The sequence below is a fragment of the Microcaecilia unicolor genome, chromosome 3, assembly GCF_901765095.1.
Source record: "Microcaecilia unicolor chromosome 3, aMicUni1.1, whole genome shotgun sequence".
Taxonomy (NCBI): domain Eukaryota; kingdom Metazoa; phylum Chordata; class Amphibia; order Gymnophiona; family Siphonopidae; genus Microcaecilia; species Microcaecilia unicolor.
The window spans coordinates 234,032,892-234,042,361 of record NC_044033.1 but is presented as its reverse complement, the minus strand read 5'-3'; positions in this window follow the sequence as shown (position 1 = coordinate 234,042,361).

Sequence of the window (9,470 nt, the reverse complement as noted above, 5' to 3'; positions counted from 1 at the left end):
CAAATCGGTATAATCGAAACCCGATTTTTGGTGTCCTCAACTGCAGTCCGTCACAGAGACAAACAAAGATCATGGGGCGTGTCGGAGGTGTGGCGCAGGCGGGACTGGGGCGTGGTTATCGGCCGAGCAGAGATGGGCGTCTTTAGCTGATAATCGAAACAAGAAGGGCGTTTTTTACGAGAATTTGGTCCGCTTTATTTGGACCCTTTTTTTTCAGGTCCAAGTCCCAAAAAAGTGCCCCAACTGACCAGATGACCACTGGAGGGAATCGGGGATCACCTCCCCTGACTTCCCCAGTGGTCACTAACCCCCTCCCACCAAAAAAAAACCACTTTACAAACTTTTTCCCCAGTCTGTATGCCAGCCTCAAATGCCGTACCCACCTCCATGACAGCAGAATGTGTTCTATCCTCTGACAGCCTTTCCCTGGTTCTGATGTGGGTCACGGGTGAGTGTGACACCTTTTCTGTTAAGGGCACTGCAGAGTCACATCAGCAATGCATTGTGGTGGGTGTAGGGTATGAGGCTCCGTGATTCCACTAGCTTGTGTTAAATGCTCACGATGCATACTGGGTCAAAGTGTGCCCTGTTTTGTTTCCGGTAGTCCATGAGGTAGTGGCCATTTGTGTAAGACACTTTTAGATCCCTTTCATGTGTTAGCCACGTTACAGCACTTAGTTCCTACCTTGAATGTTGCTGAAAGAGGGTATTGTACACCATTCTGCCAGCTCGGACCTACTGCTAATCTCAGTACCAGCGAGACTCGTTGCCAGTGGGGCACAACCTCTGATCTGCAGTTAACTGTGAGTAAACATGCTTATTCAAATAAAGGACATTTTCAGTGAGATTAGTCTTCAGGTGTGAACTGCTGTGCCAAGGATATACAGCAGGAACAAGTCCTGTCCCTGGAGCACGTTTAGTGGGTACTGCAGTGCACTTCAGGCAGGAAGACCCAGACCCATCCCTCCCCACCCATACCACTTGTGGTGGTAAATAGGAGGCCTCTAAAACCCACTGTACCCACATGTAGGTGCCCCCTTCACCCCTAAGAGCTATGGTAGTGTTGTACATTTGTCCCTCCCACGACCAAATGGCTTGGATTAGGACGTTTCTGAGCTGGGCGTTTGTAGTTTCCATTATTTATTTATTTATTTATTTATTTATTTATTGCATTTGTATCCCACATTTTCCCACCTCTTTGCAGGCTCAATGTGGCTTACAATACATCATGAATGATGGAAATGTATAGGAGAATATACATTTAGTATAACATAAGGATCTTGGGTACTATGATAGTGATGAAACATGATAGTAGAGTGACAAGCAAATGTTGTAAGACAATTCTGGATATATGTGTAGGGATTCACATTTGTTGATCTTTGTGGTATGCCTTGTTAAAGAGATGAGTCTTCAGTAGTTTGCGGAAGTTAGTTAATTCATAGATCGTTTTCAAGCTGAATGGCAGCTCGTTCTAGAATTGTGTGCTCAAGTAGGAAAAGGTTGACGCATGCGTTAGTTTGTATTTTAGACCTTTACAGTTGGGGAAGTGAAGACTGAGGAATGTGAGGGATAATTTTTTAGCATTCCTGGGTGGTAAGTCTGTCAGGTATAACATGTAGGCTGGGGCATCTCCATGAATGATTTTGTGAACTAGGGTACATATTTTGAACGTGATGCATTCTTTGAGTGGGAGCCAGTGTAGCTTTTCTCGTAGGGGTTTCGCACTTTCATATTTTGTTTTACCGAATATGAGTCTAGCTGCTGTGTTCTGAGCTGTCTGAAGTTTCTTGATTATTTGCTCTTTGCAACCAGCGTAGAGTGCGTTGCAGTAGTCTAGATGACTGAGTACCATTGATTGTACCAGGTTGCGGAAGACGGTCCTTGGGAAGAAAGGTCTTACTCTTTTTAGTTTCCACATTGATTGGAACATCTTCTTGGTTGTGTTTTTCGCGTGACTTTCAAGAGTTAGCTGTCGATCAATGGTAGAATTATTAGTGTATCCGAAATTGGAAGTTTTAGTGTTGGTGTGTTAATGGTGGTGAATTTGTTTGTGTTATGTTGAGAGGTGAGAATTAGGCATTGAGTTTTTTCTGCATTGAGTTTCAGTTGAAATGCATCCGTCCATGAATACATGATGTGTAGGCTTTGGTTGATATCATTGGAAATTTCCTTTAAATCTTAAATGGGATGTAGATCGTTACGTCGCCTGCATAAATGTATGGGTTGAGGTTTTGGTTTGATAGTAGTTTGGACAAGAGTATCATCATTAAATTGAATAAGGTCGGTGAGAGGGGGGATCCCTGAGGAACTCCGCATTCAGGTATCCATGTGGCTGATGTAGTCAAATTAGATGTCACTTGGTATGATCGTGTGGTTAGGAACCCCTTGAACCAATTGAGAACGTTGCCTCCGATTCCAAAGTATTCGAGGATATGTAGTAGTATTCCATGATCAACCATGTCGAAGGTGCTAGACATGTCAAATTGTAGAAGTAGTATATTCTTGCCAGTTGCAATCGTTTGTTTGAACTTATTCATGAGGGTAACTAGTACTGTTTCGGTACTGTGGTTAGACCGAAATCCTGACTGGGAGTCGTGTAGTATTGAGAATTTGTTTAAGTAGTTTATCGCTAAAAAAAAAAAAACGCTCATCTCAGAAAGGACCAAATCCATGGCATTTGGTCCGTCCAAACCGTATTTTCGAAACGAAAGATGGACGCCCATCTTTTTCGATAATACGGTCTGTCCCGCCTCTTCACATACCCGTTTTTGGACATAGACGCCCATGGAGATGGGCGTTCGCATTCGATTATGCCCCTCCACGTCAAATAAACTGATAGATCTACAGTTGCCACAAAATATTAGCAACCACGGTCAAAACCTTACTTAACTGATATCTTTGTATTATGTTTCGGCCTAAAGCCAAATTGATTCTAATCCAATAGGTTATGTTCCTCAATAAAATCCTGAAGTTTTTTGAAGAAACACATTTTCAAGAAAATTTGCTAGGAATCACATTGAGAAAACAGGTCTAAAGTTACTAGGTAAAGAAGCATCTAGCTTCTCATTCTTCAATAATGGTGTCACCGATTCCCTTTCCAAACACTGTGGCACCACCCCTACTACTACTACTACTACTACTACTACTACTACTTAACATTTCTAGAACACTACTAGGGTTATGCAGCGCTATACAAATTAACAAAGAAGGACGGTCCCTGCTCAAAGGAGCTTACAATTTAAAGGACAAAATGTCAAGCTGGGGTAGTCTAGATTTCCTGAGAAGAGGTGTAGTGGTTCGGTGCCGAAGGTGACATTGAAGAGGTGGGCTTTGAGCAATGATTTGAAGATGGGTAGGGAAGGGGCCTGGCGTATGGGCTCAGGGAGTTTGTTCCAAGCATGGGGTGAGGCGAGGCAGAAAGGGCGGAGCCTGGAGTTGGCGGTGGTGGAGAAGGGTACTGAAAAGAGGGATTTGTCTTGAGAGCGGAGGTTACGGGTAGGGACGTAAGGGGAGATGAGGGTAGAGAGGTAAGGAGGGGCTGCAGATCGAGTGCATTTGTAGGTTAGTAGGAGAAGCTTGAACTGTATGCGGTATCTGATCGGAAGCCAGTGAAGTGACTTGAGGAGAGGGGTGATATGAGTATAATGAGTATATCGGTCAAGGCGGAAGATAAGACGTACAGCAGAGTTCTGAACGGACTGAAGGGGGGATAGATGGCTAAGTGGGAGGCCGGTGAGGAGTAGGTTGCAGTAGTCAAGGCGAAAGGTAATGAGAGAGTGGATGAGAGTTCGGGTGGTGTGCTCAGAGAGGAAGGGGCGAATTTTGCTAATGTTATAGAGGAAGAAGCAACAGGTCTTGGCTATCTGCTGCATATGCGCAGAGAAGGAGAGGGAGGAGTCGAAGATGACACTGAGGTTGCAGGCAGATGAGACGGGGAGGATGAGGGTGTTATCAACTGAGATAGAGAGTGAAGGGAGAGGAGAAGTGGGCTTGGGTGGGAAGACAATAAGCTCGGTCTTGGCCATGTTCAGTTTCAGGTGGCAGTTGGACATCCAGGCAGCAATGTCGGATAAGCAGGCCGATACTTTGGCCTGGGTTTCCACAGTGATGTCTGGTGTGGAGAGATAAAGCTGGGTGTCGTCAGCATAAAGATGATAGTGGAAACCATGAGATGAGATCAGGGAGCCCAGGGAAGAGGTGTAGATTGAAAAAAGAAGGGGTCCAAGGACAGATCCCTGAGGAACTCCAACAGAGAGCGGGATAGGGGTGGAGGACGAACCATGAGAGTGTACTCTGAAAGTACGATGGGAGAGATAAGAGGAGAACCAGGAGAGGACAGAGCCCTGGAACCCAAAAGAGGACAGTGTGTCAAGAAGTAGGTTGTGATTGACAGTGTCAAAAGCGGCGGATAGGAGGATGAGGATGGAGTAGTGACCTTTGGATTTGGCGAGGAACAGGTCATTGCAGACTTTAGATAGTGCTGTTTCTGTCGAGTGTAGGGGGCGAAAGCCGGATTGAAGCGGATTGAGGATGCCATGAGAGGAGAGAAAATCAAGGCAGCGGCTGTGAACAGCGCGTTCAAGTATCTTGGAGAGGAAGGGTAGTAGGGAAATGGGGCGGTAGTTGGAGGAACAGGTAGGGTCAAGTGATGGCTTTTTGAGGAGGGGTGTGACTACGGCATGCTTGAAGGTGTCCGGGACAGTTGCAGTGGAAAAAGAGAGGTTACGGATATGACAGATAGGGGGGGTGATAGTAGGAGAGATGGTGTTAAGTAAGTTGGTGGGGATGGGATCTGAAGAACAGGTGGTGGATTTTGAGGAGGAGAGGAGATGGGCGGTTCAGATAAAGATAAAGATTGATTCTCTAGAGTACACTAGAGTAATCATAGAGTCAACTACTGTTACAGTCATTGCAATGGGACAAGGATCTAATTTGCAAAACATATTGCTCAAATTTGCTCCCACTTGAACCACTTGTTTAGGACAACTCTTTACAACAATAGGTAATGGTAACATCTCAATTACTTAGGAAGATATGACTACATGTGTCTGACAGATGTTAATCCAATTTATTTTTTATGCTAAAGAAAAAAGATCCCTCCATCCACTTAATGAGGACAAAAATTTCTCATCATAAAATTCCTTCAAGAGAGAAGAGGACTGATATTTAGTAAACGCTTCAGTAAAGATCATTCTATTCTTACTTGTAGGATTATAGCTCCATATGTATTCTAGATCTCAATTTCTGCTTTTCTTGCCTTAATAAATTGCTGAGATTTATCTCTCTCTCTTTATATGGTACATCTAACTCATAAGCATCCAACAAAGATGTATTCCATTGAGAATTTGTATCATCAAAATTTAAATCAGAAAACTATCCAAATTTTGGAACCCAAAGTTCTAAAATATCCTTCAAACCATATTCATCTTGAGAAAAATAAGAAGTAGAATTCAGGGGTACGTTTACTAAGGTGCGCTGAAAAATGGCCTGCGGCAGTCTAGGCACGTGTTTTGCCCGCACACAGTATCATTTTTCATTGCACCTGTAAAACAAAATGGCGCTTTTTTGGCAGCAAAATGAAAATTAGCCCACATCCATTTTAGGTCTGAGACCTTACCACTAGTCATTGACTTAGCGGTAAGGACTCATGTGTCAACCGGGCGGTAATGGTCAACGCGTGTTCAAATGCCAATTACCGCCCACGTCAAAAATAAAAATATTGACTGTATTTATGCTTATATTTGGTCATTTTACTATTGCTGTGCTGTTAACAAAATTGTAAGTTTTATGTAATAGAAATAAATGACTGGAGCTGAAGCTGTAGACAGAGGGGACTAGAGCAAGCAAGGCAGACTAGGCAGAACAAAAAGCTGACCCACACAGACAAACAACAGAACTAAGGCTGAAAGCTGATCCTAGCACACAAACAAACAGAGAAGAACAGAAGCAGAAGTGCACACAGGCACCTTAAACAAGAAATCAAGACAGAAGTGCCCACGGGCACACAGACTATGAACAAGGCAGAAGTGCTTCACTGCACACAGACTAACTTGGAGACCTTTGGCATTGCAAAGGCCCTGAATGAAAGTCTACCACCTCCTTATAAACAGGACAGAGACAGGAAATACACTGAACACCAAAATGAATACCACCGATTATTTCATTATAGTATTGAGCTTTTCCAATTTTGATCTCATTTTTATATGTTTTGATGGCAATTTTCCAAATAAATGTGGTTTTGTTTGATTTGTCTTTAGCCCATTTTCTTTCCAGTTTTCTACATTTTCTTTTCAAAAGAAGGATAGGTTGATTAAACCAAGGTAAAATTTTCTGGGTTGTTTTGGATATAGATTTGAGGGGAGCTATGTTATTTAAGACATTTTCGCATAGGTCATCCCATTTAATCATGAAGTTGTATTGTCTGCTGGAGGAAGAGCAGGATTATTCAAAATGTTAAATCAGAATGTTGTGGTATTTATTTTTCCTCTAGTTATGTGAGGAGTCATAGTACTTTTATTTTTCATTGATTTTGTATTTTCCCTCCAATAGAGGGAAAACTTGAGTTTACTGTGATCTGACCAGGGAGTTTTAGTCCAAGTTTGGTTACTTAGATGAAAGTTGTTGTTGTTTGCAAATTTATAGGCTAATAGGTCGAGTAAGTGGCCTTTATTGTGAGAGATATGGCTGAATGGTTGTGTGAGTTGCCAATAGTTTAAAAAGTCAAGTACATTTTTTGTATTACTGTCATTCTGATTATCTAGGTGTAAATTGATGTCCCCTATTAGTAGGACATTATCAAATTTAGTGCATATGTTAGATACAAATTCAGTGAAGATGTTTTCTGTTGATTGCCACCTCCCTGGGGAGCGGTAAAAAAGGATGATGCAGATAAGATGAGATAGAGTGTCATTGCTGATTTTGCAAGCAATTGTTTTGAGAGTAGGGAGTTAATATGATATATCAGTTCTACTTTGAAAAATGATTTATATATTATGGCAATGCCTCCTCATATTCTGCTATTCTTGGTTGGTCACTGCCCCTTAGAGCCAAGCAGTGATACAGTGGTGGGGTTCAGAAAGAGGGAGTCCACCAAACTTGTCCCATGATATGTTTCAAATTTTTATATTGTGTATATTTCAGAAAGGCATTTTATACAAATCTTATTATTATATGAATTAAATGTAAACTCACACTGAAAAAGACAGAGATAAATTCACGTTTTTTTCTCAACAGATCAGGGAATACATTTGTTATGATTCTGCCGGTTTGGCTGAGGGGGAGGGGGAGGGGGAACGTCTCTTCTGATTGGCTGCCAGGGGTTGTGCTGACGTCAGGGGATAGTACTTTAGCCTGCAGCTGAAGAGTTTCTCTGCTTTTGCGTTACTTATTTGGTGGTAACAGGAAAGCCTGATAGGTTTCTCTCAGAACGTGCTCTAGGTTCTGACAGGGATCTGTGTTGATTTAGAGTATTCTTTTCCTTCCCTCTGGGTTAGCTGCTGCTGTGTGTGTGTGTGTAGCTCTGTAATCAGGGTCAGCTGCTCGTTTGTTTAGTGGGGGCTGGGCATTGCTTGGCCTCCGGGGCTCTGGGCTGAGTGAGAGCTTCTCCTTTGTTTGTTTTAAGGATTTCTCTTCCCAGTGTCCCGGCCTGCTGGCTCAGTGAGTTTAACCCTTTGTGTACTGTGTGTATTGTATTCCTGCCTCTGCCAGTGTGTTTGTTTGGATGGGCCCCACTCCCTCTCGGGAGGGGAAGCGTTCTCTCTGATTGTTTGTTGATTTATGGCACTCTCTCTCTGCTGGCTCTACAAGCTTAACCCTTTGTGTTCTGGGTGCCTCTGTCTACAGTGGGGTTGAGGCAAAGGCTTTCTGCCTTCCTTTTGTGTTTGGTTCCTCTGGCTTCTGCCTGGGGCTCCTACCCTGGTGGGTGGGGGGGTTGCTGTGTTAGTTTCCCTGTCCTGCGCTAGTCCCCTGTGTGGGCGTGGCCCGCTCTGGTTCTTTGTTTCTCCCTCTGCCCTATTGCTGGTGTTCAGCGCATGTCTGGCCTCTTGGGGCCCTCTGGGTTCTTTCACCCCTCCCTGTGTGTGATTGGGTTCCAGTTCAGCCGTGAGGCTCGTACGAGTGGCTCTGTCTGCGTGGGTTCCGGTTCGGCCGCGAGGCCCGCCTGTATGCCTATTTCCCTTCTTCCTGAGGGACTGTGGGGAGGGGTAGCTTAGGGGGTATTGTGTAGCTGGGGTGTGCGGTGGTGGGTCGGTCTCCCCTTGGCCTGGGTCGGCGCCCTGCTGGCCTCGGCCAGGGCCCAAGGGCTCACGACCAACCCAACGGATTACAACATTTATGAGTGATCCTTTTAAATCTCCTTGTTTCTGTCCCTACTGAACTGAATCTCTGTGGTATTGAATAAATACAGCCATAAAGAGCTTAGTAGTTCTAGTTGTGGCAATGGAATATGCTAAGTTATTATTGACTATGAAAAGATGTATCAGAGGAAGGCTATTAGCATTGCCTTCTCTGTTTCTCTGTCTCCACCTGTAGGTTCTGGGTATAATGCAAGGCTTTCCTGGAGAGGTGAGCTGAGGGACAGGGAGGGTATAGTTTAAGGGATGGAACATAGAGCTGTCTTAGGGTTGGGGATAGAAGGGTTGGACAAGGATAGCTGCCAGAAGCTCAGTGGTACCATGTGAACATGGGAAAAAGTAGATGTGACGGTAAAGGCATGGCAGGGTATCAGAAATGTTGCGCTGGCAAGGACTGTAGATATTCATGTTCCAGTGGCCATGCCAACCGAGGTGTGGGATTGATAAACATAAACAGTAAGTACTATTAGATTGTAAGCTCTTTGAACAGGGACTGTCTTTCTTCTATGTTTGTGCAGCGCTGTGTACGCCTTGTAGGGGTATAGAAATTCTAAATAGTAGTAGTAGTAGTAGTACATGAAAGTCCTTATTTGTCCTGAGAATATGTCATAGCAGTGGCATAGCCATGGGGGGTCTTAGGGGCCTGCTCCCCCCCCCCCCCCACTTTGGACTCAGGCCCTCTCCAGAACTGCAGCATCCCTGCCAGCCAAAGAAATACAGCTCCCCAGTCACTCCCCTCCTTTTCTCATGTTCTTTTATGCAGAAGTTGGCGGCATGCCTCCAGCTGCCAATGCCAAGACTTCTTGTGCATGCTCAGGTTATGGGACTGGTCCCCCAGAAGCACAGGTGAGTCACTGCTGCCACTGAAAAGCCATGGACTCAAGGGAAGACACTGTTTAAAGTACAATGTTGAGGGGGGGGAGTTAGAATGAGGGAGAGGTGATGGAACATAGTGGTGATGGTGGGGTTCAGAGAGAGAGGGCCCACCAAACCTGTCCACACAAGGTCCCATGATATGTTTCAAATGTTTATATTGTATATATTTCAGGAGGGCATCTTATACAATAATCATCAAATGCACAAATATTATTATATTAATTAAATATAAACTCGTACTGA